The sequence below is a fragment of the Polypterus senegalus genome, chromosome 3, assembly GCF_016835505.1.
Source record: "Polypterus senegalus isolate Bchr_013 chromosome 3, ASM1683550v1, whole genome shotgun sequence".
NCBI classification, from domain to species: domain Eukaryota; kingdom Metazoa; phylum Chordata; class Cladistia; order Polypteriformes; family Polypteridae; genus Polypterus; species Polypterus senegalus.
The window spans coordinates 300,850,174-300,869,556 of record NC_053156.1 but is presented as its reverse complement, the minus strand read 5'-3'; the positions used below and the strand labels follow the sequence as shown (position 1 = coordinate 300,869,556).

The 19,383-nt window shown below is 39.7% G+C and overlaps 1 long non-coding RNA gene across 1 annotated transcript; it reads right to left on the bottom strand.

The window, feature by feature from the left end:
• Positions 1-5,521: 5,521 nt before the first annotated feature.
• Positions 5,522-18,316, bottom strand: LOC120526361. The gene is made up of 4 exons (XR_005633132.1): positions 18,228-18,316; positions 14,730-14,760; positions 11,258-11,285; positions 5,522-5,618 (listed from the first exon to the last, which is right to left on the bottom strand). It is a non-coding gene; the product is annotated as an uncharacterized LOC120526361 (long non-coding RNA).
• Between the last annotated feature and the right edge of the window lie 1,067 nt (positions 18,317-19,383).

Below are 19,383 nucleotides of genomic sequence, written 5' to 3'. Positions count from 1 at the left end.
GAATAAAAGGAGTCCGCTGACTTACCTTGAGGATTCAGAGCTGGGAGGCAGAGAACTGGAATTTCATTATTTGAATGATTATTGGCTGTGCTTTATTGTTCAAGGTGCTTGGAGGATGAAAAATCCTTTATTTGAAGCTGTGATTGTGTTGTGCATTATTGGCTCTAGGTTTGGGGGTTTTGGTGGTGCAGCCAACCGGATACACTATGGAGGTTTAATTATGTACACATCCAAACCTTTTACTTTCAAAATTATTTTTCATCGCAGTCCTTGGAAAAAATTAATTTGCCTCCTGACATAGAGAAAGCTTACATTTTGTACACTGGATTGGGTACAAGACTGTCTTATACTTTGTACATGGAATCAAAGGGATGTAATCAGAATCAGAATCTCTTTATTGTCATTGTAAAAAATACAACAAAATTAGGTGCAGTCCCTGCGGTGTCAAAATATAAATAAAATATAATTTAAAAAGGATAAGAAGAAATATGGTAGAACACAAACATTCAGCATAAGACCTTAATTGCACATGAAACACTATTGCGCAAGATGTCATCTATTGCACTGCTACATTAGAGGTGATTACGTAGCATTCAGTGTCCTAATAGCAACAGGGTAGAAACTGTTATTCAGTCTATTAGTCTTTGTTTTGATGCTCCTATATCTTTTGCCTGATTTCAACAGTTGGAACATGTCATGAGCGGGGTGTGAGGAGTCTTTTAAGATGTTTTCTACTTTCCTGAGGCAGCGAGAGCTGTACAGTTCATCTAGCTGGTTAAGTTTGCAGATGATAGCAAACTGAGATAAAAGGCAAAAAGTGAAGAATCAATTAAATAATTGTTAGAAAGGAATACTGAAAAACACATCGGCTAAGCAGATTTTTGTAAAATGAATTTTATTGTAAATAAAACTAAATCATTAAATGTAGAATGTAAAAATTTTACATTCAATCCCGTATGCTCACCCATCTGGCAATAGTTATATAAAAGTAATTAAGTAGGAATGTACACATATTATAATATTATAATAAATCCTGGATGCTCATCATTCTGGGAATGATTGTATTGTAACTTCCAAAGCAATTGAAGCCCATCATCCAGTGTGTTTCTTCGTGCCAGTCCCAAGCCCGGATAAATGGGGAAGATTATGTCAGGAAGGGCATTCGGTGTAAAATTTCACCAAATCAATATGCGGACAATACAAAGTTCCAAACCGGGTTGGTTAACAACGACTGCCACCAGTACTGTTAGCCAGCACTGGTGGAAATTGGGCTACTGTTGGCTGAAGAAGAAGAGGGGGGGAGACGTATCCGGAGGCAGGAGGAGATGAGGAAAGTAAAGAGAGTGGAACTGAGGGTAGGAACTTTGAATGCTGGCGGTATGACTGGTAAGGGGAGAGAGTTAGCAGATATGATGGAGAGAAGAAAGGTTGATATATTGTGCGTGCAAGAGACCAAATGGAAGGGGAGTAAGGCCAGGTTAATTTGAGGTGGTTTCAAATAGAACTATCATGATGTGGATGGGAGTAGAAATGGGGTAGGAGTTATTCTGAAGGAACAATATGTCAAGAGTGCTTTGGAGGTGAAAAGAGGCTCAGGCGGAGTAATAATTATATAGCTGGAAATTGATGATGAAAGTTGTTAGTGCATATGTACTGCAAGTTAGATGTGCAATGGGTGAGAAAGAAAATTTGTGGAGTGAGTTGGATGAAGTGATGAACAGTGTACCCAAGGGAGAAAATTTGGCAATTAGAGCGGATTTTAATGGGCATGTTGGTGAAGAGAACAGTGGAGATGAGGAGGTGATGGGTATGGTGTCAAGGAGAGGAATGATGAAGGTCAGAGGATAGTGGATTTTGCCAAATGGATGGACATGGCTGTGGTGAATGTGTATTTTAAGAAGAGGGAGGAACACAGGGTTACATACAAGAGTGGATGAAGATGCACACAGGTAGATTACATCCTATGCAGAAGAGTTGATCTGAAGGAGACTGAAGACCACAAATTGGTGGCAAGGGAAAGTATAGTTAAGCAGCATAGGATTGTGGTTTGTAGGATGACGCTGGAGATCAAGAAGAGGAGGAGAGTGAGGGCAGAGCCAAGGATCAAATGGTGGAAGTTGAAAAAGGAAGACTTCAAGGTTGAGTATAGGGAGGAGGTGAGACAGGCACTGGGTGGCAGTGAAGAGTTACCAGACAGCTGGGAAACTACAGCAGATGTAGTGAGGGTGAAAGCAAGAAGGGTGCTTGGTGTGACATCTGGAAAAAGGAAGGAGGAAAAGGAAACCTGGTGGTGGAATGTGGAAATACAGCAGAGTATACAGAGGAAGAGGATGGCAAAGAAGAAGTGGGATAGTCAGAGAGATGCAGAAAGTAGACAAGAGTAAAAGGAAATGAGGTGCAAGGTGAAGAGAGAGGTGGCGAAGGCTAAAGAAAAGACATATGATGACTTGTATGAGAGGTTAGACACTAAGGAGGGAGAAAAGGACCAGTAGGCTAGAGAGGGACCGAGCTGGGAAAGATGTGCAGAAGGTTAGGGTGATAAAGGATAAAGATGGAAATATACTCTCAAGCAAGGAGAATGTGTTGAGCAGATGGAAAGAGTATTTTGAGAGGCTGATGAATGAAGAGAATGAGAGAGAGAAGAGGTTGGATGATGTGGAGATAGTGAATCAGGAATTGCAACGGATTAGCAAGGAGGAAGTAAGGACACTATGAAGAGGATGAAAAATGGAAAAGCCATTGGTCCAGATGACATACCTGTGGAAGCATGGAGGTGTTTAGGAGAGATGGCAGTGCTGTTTTTAACCAGATTGTTTAATGGAATCTTGGAAAGTGAGAGGATGCCTAAGGAGTGGAGAAGAAGTGTACTGGTGCCGATATTTAAGAATAAGGGAGATGTGCAGGACTGCAGTAACTACAGGGGAATAAAATTAATGAGCCACAGCATGAAGTTATGGGAAAGAGTAGTGGATGAAGTGAGGTGATGATTAGTGAGCAGCAGTATGGTTTCATGCCAAGAAAGAGCACCACAGATGCAATGTTTGCTCTGAGGATGTTGATGAGAAGTTTAGAGAAGGCCAGAAGGAGTTGCATTGCGTCTTTGTGGACTTGGAGAAAGCATATGACAGGGTGCCTCAAGATGAGCTATGGTATTGTATGAGGAAGTTGGGAGAGGCAGTGAAATACGTAAGAGTTGTACAGGATATGTACGAGGGAAGTGTGACAGTGGTGAGGTCTATGGTAGGAGCGACAGATGCATTTAACGTGGAGGTAGGATTACATCAGGGATCGGCTCTGAGCCCTTTCTTATTTGCAATGGTGATGGACAGGTTGACAGACCAGATTAGACTGTGGACTATGATGCTTGCTGATTACATTGTGATCAGTACTGATAGTAGGGAGCAGGATGACCCTGGAGAGGTGGAGATATGCTCTAGAGAGGAGGGGAATTAAGGTCAGTAGGAACAAGACAGAATACATGTGTGTAAATGAGAGGGAGGTAAGTGGAATGGTGACGATGCAGGGAGTAGAGTTGGCGAAGGTGGATGAGTTTAAATACTTGGGATCAACAGTACAGAGTAATGGGGATTGTGGAAGAGAGGTGAAAAAGAGAGTGCAGGCAGGGTAGAATGGGTGGAGTAGAGTGTCGGGAGTAATTTGTGACAGACGGTTATCAGCAAGAGTGAAAGGGAAGGACGACAGGACGGTAGTGAGACCAGCTATGTTATATTGGTTTAGAGACGTTGGCACTGACCAGAAAGCAGGAGACAGGGCCTGAGGTAGCAGAGTTAAAGATGCTAAGATTTGCACTGAGTGTGTCGAGGATAGATGGGATTAGAAACGAGTACATTAGAGGGTCAGCTCAAGTTGGACGTTTGGGAGACAAAGTCAGAGAGGTGACATTGTGTTGATTTGGACAGAGGAGAGATGCTGGGTATATTGGGAGAAGGATGCTAAGGATAGAGCTACCAGTGAAGAGGAAAAGAGGAAGGCCTAAGCAAAGGTTTATGGATGTGGTGAGAGAGGACATGCAGGTGATGGGTGTAACAGAACAAAATGCAGAGCACAGAAAGATATGGAAGAAGATGATCTGCCGTGGCAACCCCTAACGGGAGCAGCCAAAAGAAGAAGATCCTACACTGAGAAGGATTATCTGTGTGCCAATGATATTCTGTGCTCTGCTATCTGTTGTGCCCTGCGGCCCTGGGCTGAGTAGGTGCTACACCAGGATGTAATGCAGCCGGGGATTCTGATGTTCCTCTGACAATACAATCATGGCGTGTGTGTGATTGTGTCCTGTGATGGACTGCACCCATTTCAGGGTTGGTTACTGTCTAGTGCCATGTGGTCATTCGAGTTTAAAATGGGTGCATCAGGCTTTGTTACGTTACTTGTGCATCTGACATCCAGTTTTTTTTTCTTCTTTTTTTTAGGTAGAGTAGTGATGAGTAAAACTTTGCAAACAAATTGTCTGAACACCATTATCATGTATATATTGCATTTCTCACATTATTCTGCAAATTAAATTATTTATTTATTTATTATTTATTCTGTAAACTAAGAAAAATGAATCGGTTGCATGAATGTCTAAGTAGGCAAGTGCAGGAAATAGAAAAAAAGCATATTGTGCTTTAAGGAAGGAGATGTGGAACACCTGGCAGTGTTGGCAGCCTAGGGATGATGTAGTGACTATGGCTGTGGAATAAGACTTATTGAGAAATATTCCTTGCTTTCTAGCCCAGAAAAAAAAAAACACCAAACAAAACATTTAACTGAGTTTTGCATTTTGTAAATTGAGAGAATGCATGCCAAATGACCTTTGGGTAATGACTGAAAGAATGAGACTGCAGGTACACATGACTGAAATGAGCTTTCTCCGCAGGGTGGCTTAGCTCTTCATTAGAGAGGGTGAGAAGTGGAGACATCTTGGAGAGGCTCGTAGTAAAGCCACTGACCCTCATCATCACGAGGAAACAATTTAGGTGGTCTGGGCATCTGATACAGATGCCTCTCTGGAAGCCTCCCTGTGGAGGTTATACGGGCAAAACCAGCTGCTAGGAGACCCTGGGGAAGTTCCACTCTTGCTAGGAGGATTATATCTCTTAATTGGCCTAGAAATGCCTTGGAATCCCCCAGTATGAGGTTGCAAATGTGGCTTGGAAAGATTGCTGCCCTCTTCAGATAAGTGGTGGAAAACGAATGAATAAATGGCAAATTAATTTTTGGGACGATTTGGCTAAACTGCATGTGAAATTATATACTGTTTTTCATGTATTAAGCAGACATGCTGAAGGTTATTGGAATGAAAGTCTTAGCTTCTGCTGTCATCATCATTATCATCAAAGGGGATTGTATACCTCACTAAGGAACATAAACACAAGGTGTCTCCAGTGGTTTTATAACAGCCATGAAACTTGCTCATTCACTGGAATGCCTGAAATCAAAGGAATCCACGAGAGCGATCACGGTGGAGTGACAAATCTATGTGAGCAATCTGGATTGACAATTGAAGACAAAAGGCTCAGGTATGCATGACTGCTTTATTAAAGTTTATTAAAGTTTAATTACACAGTGTTTTAATAATTAGACGGTTCAGTGGATGCTTGACACCTCTGCATCTGAGAAGAAAAAAACGAAAGATGAATGAGCAGATTTACAACAAATGTAACAATTAAATATTCAATTAAAGGACTGCAGGACAACAAATAGAAAAGAAGGCCAGTTGACAGCAGAGGAGTTGAGACTAAGGAGCCAAAATGGATTATGACACACAAGAGATGATTTTTTAAAAAGATAATAAAAATGAGTGAAATGATTCACATAAAGTAGAATTTGCAGAGAACATAAGAAGCAACAGAAATCTGACAAACGAGAGGAGACCACTCAGTCCAGATCATTGATATTGGTCTATCAGACCATTTTCTTCTACTTTTTAATATAGAAATAATGATAAAAAACACTCGTGAGAAGCATATTGTTAAAAAACGCTTCTTTGACTTGGCAGCAGCTTTAAAACTTACAAACATTCTAAGCAATCAGTCTGTTTATAGTGCCAGCTATAATAACGAGGATAATGTAAATAGTAAGGTGGAAAGATTTAATACTAAAGTGAGAGCTGCTGTTGACATAGTTGCACCTGAAAAGACAGTGAAAAAATCTTCTAGCATTGGTATACCATGGAAGACCCAAAGAGTGTCTGATTTAAAGAGAACATGCCGTAGAGCTGAGCGTAAATGGAGGAAGACTAAACTACTATCCACTATGAAATATTAAAAGTCAAAATAACAGAATACAATAACACTGTCCGTCTTGAGAGGCGCTGCTATTTCTCCAAGATTATAAATAACAATGCTAGTAATCCCAGAGTCTTATTTTCTACAATTGATCGCCTACTAAACCCAGGTAACTCAAAGGAATGCCTCCTAAGTTCTTCCAGTAAAACCTGTGAGGCTATCGCTGTATTTTCAATCAAAAATTAATGATATTAGAAATAACATAGTATATCTCCCCAACACTAAGGATCCTCCTAAACCCCAGCATCCTGTTATAAACAAATTAAACTCTTTCACTAGGATAGATTTACCTGATTTACAAAAATAATCTCTCAATTAAAACCTCCACCTGTGTCCTTGACCCAATACCAACAAGGTTTTTCAAAGAAGTATCAGGCGTGCTAATTGATAATGTTCTGGACATAGTAAATTCGTCATTAGATACGGGGGTCTTCCCAGACTGTCTTAAGACTGCTGTAGTTAAACCCCTACTTAAGAAACATAATCTTGACCCTGGCTCTTGAAAATTTTAGACCCATCTCTAACCTGCCTTCTTAAGTAAAGTTCTAGAGAAGGCAGTCATTATGCAGTTAAATGACCACCTCAATAAACATGCTATTCTTGATAAATTTCAGTCGGGTTTTAGAACAAATCACAGCACAGAAACTGCACTCGTTAAAGTAGTAAATGACTTGCGGGTAAATGCAGACAGAGGCCATTTATCTGTTCTCATCCTCTTAGATCTGAGTGCTGCATTTGACACCATTGATCACAACATTCTTAGAAATCGCCTTAGTCAATGGGTGGGCCTCTCTGGCAGTGTCTTAAATTGGTTTGAATCCTACCTGACAGGGAGAAAATTTTTGTTAGTTGTGGGAATTACAACTCGAAGACACATGATATCCATATGGTGTTCCACAAGGCTCTATCCTGGGTCGCTGTTATTCTCAATCTACATGCTTCCGTTAGGTCAGATTATCTCAGGGCACAACGTGAGCTACCACAGCTATGCTGATGACACACAGCTGTACTTATCAATAGCACCTGATGACCCGATTCTATTGATTCACTAACACAATGTCTGACTTGTATCTCAGAATGGATGAATAGTAATTTTCTCAAGTTAAATAAAGAGAAAACTGAAATCTTAGTGATTGCAATAATGGATACAATGAGGCTATTAGAAATAAACTGGATACATTAGGATTAAAAGTCAAGACGGAGGTAAAAAGCTTAGGGGTGATTGTTGACTGTAATCTGAATTTTAAATCACATATTAATCAGATCATTAGGACAGCATTTTTCACTTAAGAAACATAAGTAAAGTTAGACCTCTTATATCACTGAAAGATGCTGAGAAATTAGTTCACGCGTTTGTTTTCAGTCGACTAGATTACTGTAACGCACTCCTCTCAGGACTACCCAAAAAAGACATAAATCGTTTGCAACTAGTGCAGAATGCAGCTGCTAGAATCCTAACTAGGAAAAGAAAATCAGAACACATTTCTCCAGTTTTAATGTCACTACACTGGTTACCTGTGTCATTCAGGATTGACTTTAAAATTCTGCTTATGGTTTATAAAGCCTTAAATAATCTGCTCCATCTTATATATCGGAATGTCTGACACCTTATATTCCAAATCGTAACCTCAGATCCTCAAATGAGTGTCTCCTTAGAATTCCAAGAACAAAACTTAAAAGAAGTGGTGAGGCAACTTCTGCTGCTATGCACCTAAAATCTGGAATAGCCTGCCAATAGGAATTCGCCAGGCTGATACAGTAGAGCAGTTTAAAACACTGCTGAAAACACATTACTTTAACATGGCCTTTTATAACTTCATTTTAATCGTAATTTAACTTAATCCTGATACTCTGTATGTTCAATTCATCATAACAACTATTCATGGTGGCTCTAAAATCGGTACTGACCCCTACTCTCTTTTCTGTTTCTTTTTCCGGTTTCTTTGTGGTGGTGGCCTGCGCCACCTCCACCTACTCAAAGCTTCATGATGCTCCAACAATGATGGACGGATTAAAAGGAAGAAGTCTACGTGACCATCATCATCATCAAGCCCTTCCGTGAGAACCCTAAATCCAAAGAGGACTGTTTCATTTATGTTAGGTAGAATGCCCAGAGGGGACTGGGTGGTCTCATGGTCTGGAATCCCTACAGATTTAATTTTTTCTTCATCCATCTGGAGTTTTTTTGTTTTTCTGTCCCCCCTGGCCATTGAACCTTACTCTTATTCGATGTTAATGTTGATTTATTTTTTTATAATTATGTCTTTCATTTTTCTATTCTTTAATATGTAAAGCACTTTGAGCTACTGTTTGTATGAAAATGTGCTATATAAATAAATGTTGTTGTTGTTGTTGTTGTATTCGTTATTATGTAAAGCACTTTGAGCTACTGTTTGTATGAAAATGTGCTATATAAGTAAATGTTGTTGTTGTTGTTGTATCAAGCCCATTTATTTAGCTGATCGCTAAGCTGCTTCAACTCCGTGTGAAATTCGTTGGATTTAGAAAGTATTCAGTTCTCTTCACTGTCTACGCATTGTATGGTGTTGTAGATTTATTTTCAGTGGATAAATTGTCAATTTTTGTCCATCAGTCAACATTCAGAAAACCAAAATGATAATGTGTGAACTTATTTTTCTGAACAGTTACCAAATTTTTAAAATCTATAACTGAAATCTCTCATATATTCCTCTAAGTACTCAGACAGTTTGCTGTGTCACACCACATGATGTTCACACACAGTATGTGCCTCTGCGTATAGAAATTCACACTGCATGTTAGGACAACAACCAAGCCATGCAGTCCAAGGATCTCTCTGTGGACCTCCTCAAACAAATTGTGGTGAAGTTTAAATCAGGGAAAAGTTATGAAAGTATTTCTAACATTATGAGTGTTCAAGGTGACCTCATGAAATGTGAAATGAAAGAAGTTTTGAAACACCAGGACTCTTCCTAAAGCTGGCCATCCTTCCAACCTGAGTGATGAGGCAAGAGGGTCTTAGACAGAGCGGCAAGTAAAAAATCAATGGTCATCTGCTGAGATGTGGGAACCTGTGAGAAGGAGAGCCACTTCGGCAGCACTTCATCCATCAGGTATTTATGGTAGAGAGGCTTGTCAGAAATCACTCTTCAGTAAAAGGCATATTACAGTTTAAAGGACGCTTAGAGATCGAAGAAAAACATTCTCTGGCCTGATAAGACAAAATCTGAACTATCTGAACCTGCCTGATACTATCCTGATAGTGAAACATGGTTTGTGGTATCATCTTACCATGGGGATGCTTCTCAAAGGCACGGACAGGGATACAGGTTAGAATAAAGATGAATGCAGCCAAATACAGAGAGGTCCCTGAAGAAAACCTGCTCCAGAATGCATGCCACCTCAGACTCGGGTGCTGGTTCACCTTTCATCATTGCAATGACTTGAAGCTTACAACCAAAACAAAGCTGGAGTGGCTTTAGGACAAGTCTCTTAGTGTCCTTGAGTGACCCATTCAAAGCTCACTTAAACACCACATTCAAAAACAACTTAAAAATAACTAAATCTGCCATTAGGAAAAAAAAAAACTGAGTTAACCTCCTGAGGGTTAATCCTGAGAATGACTCAGGCGCTGAAGTCTATGTAAATATGGAGTCACACATGTGGGAACTTGGGAACAGCTTAATGGTTCTGGTGGTGGTAATTCTTCATCTATCCACAACATGGCGCAATTTACTAACGTTCTTCTCCTCTTTCCTCTGCCAACTGGATGACTGACAGCAATACCACCTCTGAGATCACTTCCAGTGAACATTCTCCATGGACCCACCTCTTCTTCCCTGGCCTATATTTAATCAGAAGTGTCACCATCTTGGAACAGTCATTCTTGAGACTTGCGTCTGTGAAGACATTTTTATTCCCTTCTTAATGTGTTTCTATTTTGTGTTTGTTTTTCAGTTGTATGTGGTTTGCCCTGCAGGTGCCCCAACTCTTTATGCCTATTGGCGTTTCATCTAGGCGATGAAATAATATCATGATGCGGAAAATCATTTCTCTATGCGTCTACCACTTTATGGCAATTCTATTTTAATTCTTCAATATTCATGATGGGACAGAGATTTCAGACAAAAACACAATGACAAATGAAAAGCTCTGGAGCAAGTTTTAAAACAGAGTGAAACTGAACCATTGGTTGAATCGTGCAGTAGTGATGATGATGTGAATTGGTCATAAAACATTGACACAGATAGTGAAACTAACACCTGTCTGGTAGATCCTGACATGCCATGTTTCAGTGATTTTCGTATTTGTCATCTTCTTCTTGTAACTGCGGACAATCCTGCTGTTTTTCTCATTGCCCATATATGGGTAACCCCACTCTAAAGATGCCAGTAGATCCGGATTATCAGAACTATTTATGATTTGTCAACGACAGTCCGGTGGACTAAATGGTTGTTGTAATGAACTGCTATGCTGAGCATTGTCAGAAAAGTCACAGTAAACCAATTGCTTGTCACATTGACTGACAGCCTGTCAATGAAGATGACATTTGGGTGTTTTTCAGTAACCTGATATGGCAGGGAATAGTGGTAAAGAAAACCAGTCCAGAGATGGTGCTGGTCCACAATTCAGTTGTTACAGACACCCATTTTCAGTGAAGAGTGAATGTCGCTTATCGCTCATTATGAAATACCTGCATTTAACTAATTATAATGATTATGATGTAACACATTGCATGAAGGATATCAGTTAAATCTGCACCATTATTGCAGTGGACACGAGACTTGTCTTTTCTTCTGTTATTCTGTTAATGTGTTGATATTTGCATGTTTTTGTTACACATAATCCTTTTTGTTGTTGAAAATAAAGCTCAACCCCTTTTGCCCATTTCTGTCACGCTAAGGAGGTTAGTCAAAGTTGACTGGGACACAGACAATGAAAAGACAACGACAGACTCTTATAATATCTTACACTCAATGCCTTACCTTTACACGTTTATACACCTATGAGGGACTGTAAAAGAAAGAAAGCATTAAAATGACATACTCTGAAAAAAATTCCAGCATTCTGCTCAGAAGGTAAATATACTCAACAAAATCAAAAATATCTGAATGAAAACATCTGCACTTCAAGTGGACAAAAAAAAGCATGAAAACTGAAACCAAGGAAATTCAGCATTAATAATATTATTATGTATTATTATTATTCATGTGTTAATAATAACATTTCATTATATTTATGTAGTGCTTTCCTCACTGCTCAAAGCGCTTTACATAGTGAGTGGGGAGCCACTTCAACCACCATCAATGTGCAGCATCCATCTGGATGGATTACTCTCAACACACATTAGCTGTTAGGTGGTGAAGTGCTGAGAGATAGTTAGCCAATTAGAGATGGAGGATGATTAGGGGGACAGAATGACTAGGCCTTGGTTGGTAATTTAGCCAGGATATCAGGATACACCATACTCTTCACGAAGAATCTTTTATAATCACAGAAAATCAGAACCTCGATTTTACGTCTCATCCAAAGGACGGAGCCACCTTTACAGCACTAGGCAAATCATTGCTGCTGTCACTGATTGTAGAAGCGTGCAGTTTCATATTTTCCGTAGGCTTACAGAACCGTCTTCAAAGAGAAACAAATATCCTCCATGTGTCCTGACAATTATATGCACAGGTACTGTACTATCTCTGCATTGCACTGACATTTTCCACTGTCTCTTATCTTTTCTTTGCACTGTAATTTGCAGTTTTATGCATCTTGTGTAAAATAACAAAATTGCTCAGTTATGCTGTAATAACATTGGATTGAATTGAAAAATGGGCTACAAGGCCAAGGTTGGGTTCGGCTAAAAAAGTTAATCCAGAAGAAGCAGAAGAAGAGGAAGAGTGGGGAGGGGAAAGAAAAGAGTAAGTTAAAGGTAAGAGTGGGGATACTAAATGTTGGGACAATGACTGGGATTTGCCAGATTTGATGGTGTGATGAATGGCGAAAATGGGGCAGTATGATGTAAGAATTTTGGAATACCTGCTCCCCAATAGATGGCAGCATCCCTCGGCGGTGCTACTTGTACTGACACCCACAAGGAATGCTGGCCAATTAGATAGGCTTGTTGAATTCCCTGGGGGCGGCCATGGTATTGCAGCAGAGATACATGATCTCTACTTTGTAGAACTTCTACTGAACCTGGAAGATCTTCCAACGGGTTCTGCCTTGGCACTGTTCGACTTCATCCAGGTCAGTCGGAGTCAGGTGTGGTGATGGACTGGGAGATCAGAATCAGCAGGAGAATAAAACCAAAGCAAGCAGCACCAGGGATGAAGTGGTGGAGATTTAAAGATGAAGAGGCTGATGAACAGGTTTAAGAAGAAAGTTTGAAATGAAGTGCAGTCATTTGAGATTATGGAGGAATGGTGGGAGAAGAATAGCAAAGTTGTATTCATTAAAGGTGAAGAGATGTTGGGATAAAACAACAGGAAGGAGCCCACCTGGGGACAAAGAGACATGGTAGTGGAACAGAGAGGTGCAGGAATTGATAAAGGGTAAGATAGAGGCAAAGAAGTACTGGTACCACCACGGAGGGAGGAAGATAAAGTAATGTTTTGGCGGACAAACAAGAAGGCAAAGAACGCACTGGCAAGAGTCCAGGGACAGACTCTGGAGAAGGTGTAATAAAAATTGGAGAGAAAAGAGGTGGATAAAAAAATTTACCATAGCAAAGAATAAGAACACGGCTGGGAGAATTTTAGTCAGATAAAGTAGATGTAAGATGAGCCAAGTGTGGTCTTAAATGAGCATTATAAGATCATGAATAGATGGAAGAGGTACTGTGAAATGCAGTGGAATGAATCAAATCCAAGGGTGTCCCAAGTGAAGGAAAAACACCAAGAGTAAGGAGGGAGGAATTAAAGGAGGCACCAAAAAGAATAAAAACTTAACAAACAACAGGACTGGATGACATAGCAGTAGAATTTTAAAAAAAATTTAGGAGAGATGGAATTAGAAGTTTTGTGGGATCAAATGTAGAAGATCTGAGCAGGAGAGAATACCAGAAGAGAGGTGGAACAGTGTGATTGTACCCAAGAAGAGGGGCGATATTCAGGATTGAGGATTAAGAGGAAAAGCAGATTTCACACACAATGAAAATCTTGTAAAAGGTTAAAAAGAGAAGGGAAGAGACCATCATTTAGGAAGAGCAGTTTGGTTTTATGTCAGGGAAAGGAACAACTGATGAAGTCTTTACTTAAAGTTTGTATATTGTGTTTATTGATGGAGAATGTACCACGTCAAGTGGTCCGGAAGTGCATGAGAGTCAAAGGTACCTGAGTAGTAATTGAGGATTGTATGTGAGGATTGGGCAGTAAAAGGAGCGCAGCAGGAGAAGAAGTTAGATGTGACAGAAATGGGAATGTTGAGCTGGATGTGTGGAGTTACAAAGAAGAACAGAATAAGAAATGTGATACTCAGAGGTTACAACAAACACGGGAGAAATATCTAAGAAAGGACAGAAAGTAGGCTGAAGTGGTATCAACATGAAATGAGGGGCGACAATAAATATGTGGACAAAAGAAGGATGGGGAAGGAAGAGAAAATGATGGATGGAAAAGTGGAGGAATATGGATAAAGTAAAAGAAGACCTGAATGAATAGGGTCTGACTAAGGAGGAGGTGCAGGACCGAGCTGTATGGAGAAGGTTGATCAATCACACTAACCCCACATGGAAATGGGAAAAGATGAATAGGATGAAGAAGACTGAAATAATGGAGAAATCCTGACAACTTTTGTATAACTGGAGAACAGACCTTAAAAATGGCTTATATCAGGTGACACCTTTTAGGCTGACAGATTTCCGGTTAACAGCCAAGGCCTGTCCAGGAAGACCCAGAACATCACATTAATCCTGCATTTTTTTATTTCATTATTATCTGTGCAAGGAGTATTTTGTTTGCCCGTTGTTACTGAAAGCCGAAAAAACAAGCAGTGGCTCATGAGATGGCTGCGTTAGAAACCTGGCAGAACATTACGAGAGAAGATCCTCACCTGGTGATGTCTATGAAATGCAGACTTCAAGCAGTCATTGTATTTGAGGAATATGCGACAAAGTCCTAAATATGACGGCTTTAATGGGTCTGCCATTGCTGTGTCACAAAAATTATGGTGCACTGAAATCGACTGACCATGTAGACAAAGTGTTGTCATTTCTGTGTGGTGTTAATGAAATTTATGAGAATCCCCTAATGTGAAAGTCTACAATGTGCACTTCAATCCCATCTGAATTGTTTGAGTGTGGAAATTAAGGAAAAATGTGTCTATGTCTCAAACAGTATGGAGAGCACTGTATGCTCTATTTTGTATTCACAAAATCTCAAGGGAACTCATTACAAAACAAAATATATTGAATAATAAGTTCAAATTATTATAAGTTTCACATATTGTAATGTATGAAATTCTTACTTATTGTGCACATTCTCCAATCCGGAGCGCCCTGAAAGAGAAAAATATGTGACTGATCAGAAGAGTAAAGCATTGGAATTTGCTATTCTGTATCAGTCATAACCTCTAACAAAATCACAGGACATTGAAAATGAATTAAGTTAAAAATAAAGAATCCTTGATCGGCACTCAGATGACAGAGAGACGTTCACATCAGTAAGAGAGCAGCTACTCCATGGTAGGTGTCAGTACATTTTAAAAGCATGTGGTGATCAATCAGCTGCAATTATTGTTTGCATTTTGTAGACCTCATTGACAGAATCGATGTCCCCATCTGCTCTGTTAAGATAATATTTACCCTTTTCCAAAACAAAACAGGGAAATTCTTTGAGAAAGCAGCATATTGAAAATTAAAATGAAATGTATAACTCTGGAATATCATCACCAACACGTCAATACATTTCACTTGTACAGTGGATTCAGAAAGTATTCAGACCCCTCCACTTTTTTCTCATTTTGCTATGTTGCAGCCTTGTGCTAAAATCATCTCATTTCATTTTTATTCATCAAGCAATACCCAATACCCCAGAATGACTAATAGTGAAAAATACATTTTGGCACATTATTGTCACAATTTATACCCTTTACTCAGTACTTAGTTGAAGAACCCTTTGCAGCAATGCCAGTCTGGAGTCTTATTGGGCATGCTATGACAAGCTTCTCACATCTGGATTTGAAGAACTTCTAACATTCGTCTGTGCTTATTGATGGGTCCATTATGTTCAGGTTTCCCTAGAGATGTTCGACTGGGTTAAAGTCTGGGCTCAGACTAGACAATTCTGGGACATAATCAGAGGTGTCCTTAAGCCACTCCTGTGATGTCTTTTCATTAGGTTTATTGTCATCGTCCTGTCGGGAGTTAAACCTTCAGCACAGTCTGAGGTCCACAGCACTCTCGAAACAAGTTTTCATTAGTTTCAGCTTTCCCTGAAACCTTACTTGTCCCCCAGATGCCAGTCACACAGCATCGTGCTGCCAACACCATACTTCTCATCAGATTCTTAGTCACTTCCAGTCTCTCCTAAAAGCACAGTTTCTCCAGGTGTCCTGCTCTAGGAATGTTTTTCTAGCTTTCTTCTGGTCTGTCCCAACACAATACTCTCTTGTCTCTAAACACAGCAAATAGTTTCTTGAACTTCATGACTTGGATTTTGATTTTTTGATTTTGATATACTTTACTAATCCACAAGGGGAAACTGTCATTTTACCCAACGTTTGGAGACAGAGGAACATTATGGAGGAACAGATCTATTCTGGCAGTAGCAGGATTGAACTGACACCATTCCGGATACCAGCACAGATCCTTAGCCACAGGTCTAACACTTCTGCTGATCTGTTGGACCTTTTATAGACTGGTGTGTGTCTTTCCTAAATAGTCAAATCAAATGAATTCACCACTGGTGGAATCCAAACAGGGCAGCATGGTGGCACAGTGGTAGTGCTGCTGCCTCGCAGTTAGGAGACCCGGGTTTGCATCCCGGGTCATCCCTGTGTGGAGTTTGCATGTTCTCCCCGTATCTGCGTGGGTTTCCTCCGGGTACTCCAGTGTGTGCTTGGGGTGTGTGTGTGTGTCCTGCGGTGGGTTGGCGCCCTGCCCGGGATTGGTTCCTGCCTTGCTCCCCGGGATTGCCTTCAGCAGACCCCCATGACCCTGTGTTCGGATTCAACAGGTTGGAAAATGGATGGATGGATGGATGGATGGATGGAATCCATACAAGAGGTAGAAACACCTCGATAAATAAAATTGGGTGTACCTGATTTCTATTGTAACCAAAAAGAGGCTGAATATTTCTGTTGATGTGAGATTTCACTTTACTATTGTTATTCAGTTTTATAAGTACTATCTAAAGTACTGTTTCTGCTTTCATTCTGAGATACTGAGTGATGCTTGATGTGAGAAAAATTGATACAAATGATTATAACATAAAACAACAACATAACAAAATGTGTAAAACATTAAAATTGTCTGAATAGTTTTTGAGTATTATGTACTTCACACCATTGTGGACCACCTGGATAATAAAAACTGCTGTGCTAGACTTCTATTTATAGACAAGAGTTTAGTATTTAAAGGATAAGTTTGGTATTGTTCAAGTCAAAGTTACTTCTTCACAAACATGATACAGATGTGGACACATTAGCTGGTCTCCTTCTGGCACATTGACAAAGTGCTGTATGCCCCCTGAAAAGTGATGACATGAAAAGCAATTGTCCCCTGTATGTCTTTGACATGTCATTGAGTTAAGCAAAGAAAATGCGAACAGACATCAAGTAGTGCTTCTACTGCATAGAAATTCTGAAATGGCCTGAACATATTTATTCAGGACCCCTAACATACCCTAAATAATTGGATTGAAGTGATTTATCAAACTAGCAGTTCTCTTGAATTTGTTCCACACGTCTCCAATCGTGCAATCAGTCATTCTACCCATTTAAATGAAGAAATGTCGTCACTCTGCTGTGTGGTGTCATTGTGTGTCCCAGAAAGGAGTGAGATGTCTGAGGAGACCAGAAGAAAAATGACAGGCAAGTACATTTTATGTCCTACTGAAAATATTTATACTACATTAAGCCGTCTAAAGTTATTATATTTTTGCATGTGTAAAATTAAGCAATGCAGTTCAATTTTCAATGTGTGTGTTGTTAGCAATTTTAACTACATACTGAGTAGAGCAAAAATTTTTTTTGTGTAACCAAGCTTGGTTTCTTTGTAACTCTTTCGACATGCAAGAGAATGAATTTCGACTGCCAGCTTCCACCTATTTGGCGAGATGGTGAACTCTCTGTCTTATCAACTCCCTTTTGTTCACCATCTAATTTCCAAGAACAACACAATCATGATTGGACTGCCTCTTTCCCCAACTGTTGGTGCCCCGCCTTTTGATGCTGATTGGTCAATTCATTACATTTAGATTTGACACGAATAATCTTCCAAAAATGAATGCAAACGGGGTTACTAATAAGATATTGAACAAATGGTCTGAATACTTTGATGAATGTGAGATTTAAGCTTTTCATTTTGAATCAATTTCCAAATCAATTTCCAAAACTTACTGAACACACATCTCCACTTTGTCATTATGGGCAACGGAGAGTAGATTGATTGGAATGAATGGCAAATTTCTTCATTTCAGATATTAAATGTAGGACACAATAATTTGTGCAGAAAGTGGAAGAAGTCTGAACACACTCTGAACCCACTGTAACAACGTAAAGAAATCTGCAGATGTCAAAAGTGCACAAGTACTACTCTCCTCTTCACTCCATAGTTACACTCCATAGTTATTTGTAAAATATGTTAAATTAACATTTAAAAATCAACAATAATTTAATAGCATTTAATTCAGTTAATAGCATTATATCTGAGAAGACCCTGCAATATTCATTTCACGTTTAGAGTAAATAGCAACACTGACCAGACATATTGAAGAGGTCACCTAATAGAGCGTTAATACTCACCGCTGCCACCATTGCAACAAGCATAGCGACGGTGGCGATGAGGCAAACTGCTTTCACAGCGAACATGGTGATCGTCTCAGAGGATGAGGTCTCAGGATCTCTAAATGCTTGGACGTATTATGCACTTTTATATATTTAGACTATTCAAATACATCAATGATAAAATTTAAATGTGATCTCACTGATTTGCATTGGTGTGTAAGGTGGGCAGAGTAGGAAGCATTTGCTTCTTTATCAGTAATTCACAAAATTGAACTATTAGGACATAAAAGGTAGTCTTATTAAGGCACGTGTTGATTACAGTAGTGTTAGAAATGAGAATAAATTATACACTTTAAAGTGCAGAGGTGGCCTTTACTTTTGAAATAATCAAGGGAGTGACATAAGAAATAGTGAAATTAGACAAAAAAGAACTAAATAAATCAGTTAGTATGAGCTCAGGCTGTCAAGTTTTTTGAAAGAGCAGGTCTCAGATGTACTGATAAAAGTGAAGAAAAGGAAAACCTGACTGGAGTGGGGGAACCAAATGTCCTGACCTGAGCAGTGGCTGAAGTGGAATAAACATCTGGTGGCACTCGTTGTGGTGGGCCATGAATAGCAGAGGTGCCGTAATCCTTGTTTCAACAGTACGGGGCATTGGAACACCACAAACCCCAAGACATAACCACAGTGACACAAGTCCCGCATTCACATAAAATGTTTATTATTAAAAATTACCTTCACAAAAGGCTTCTTTATGATAATGTAATAGTGACCATACTACAAGCATAAAACTCATCTTTTCCTTTCCTCCACTAGACCCTGAAGAGCTTTTTCATCTTCCACCCAGCACCAACTCATCTGGATGATATCCAGCAGCTCCTTTTATCTTAGACACAGGAGTACTTTCAGGTCTGTCACATTGCATCTAGGTTAAGGCAGAACTTCACTCTAGAGGTACCTGAGGACCCCAGAAGTGCTCCCCACCAAAACTCCAACTCCCATGCAGCCCAATGAGTATCAAAACAGGAAGGACACAGAGGGTATAGAATTCTTAATCAATGTATAATAATCTTTAACAATCTATTACAAGTATATACAGTATATATATATATATATTGGAACTGGACCCGGACACAGACAGGCGGACATCGTTGTTTCACCCAACACACTCCTT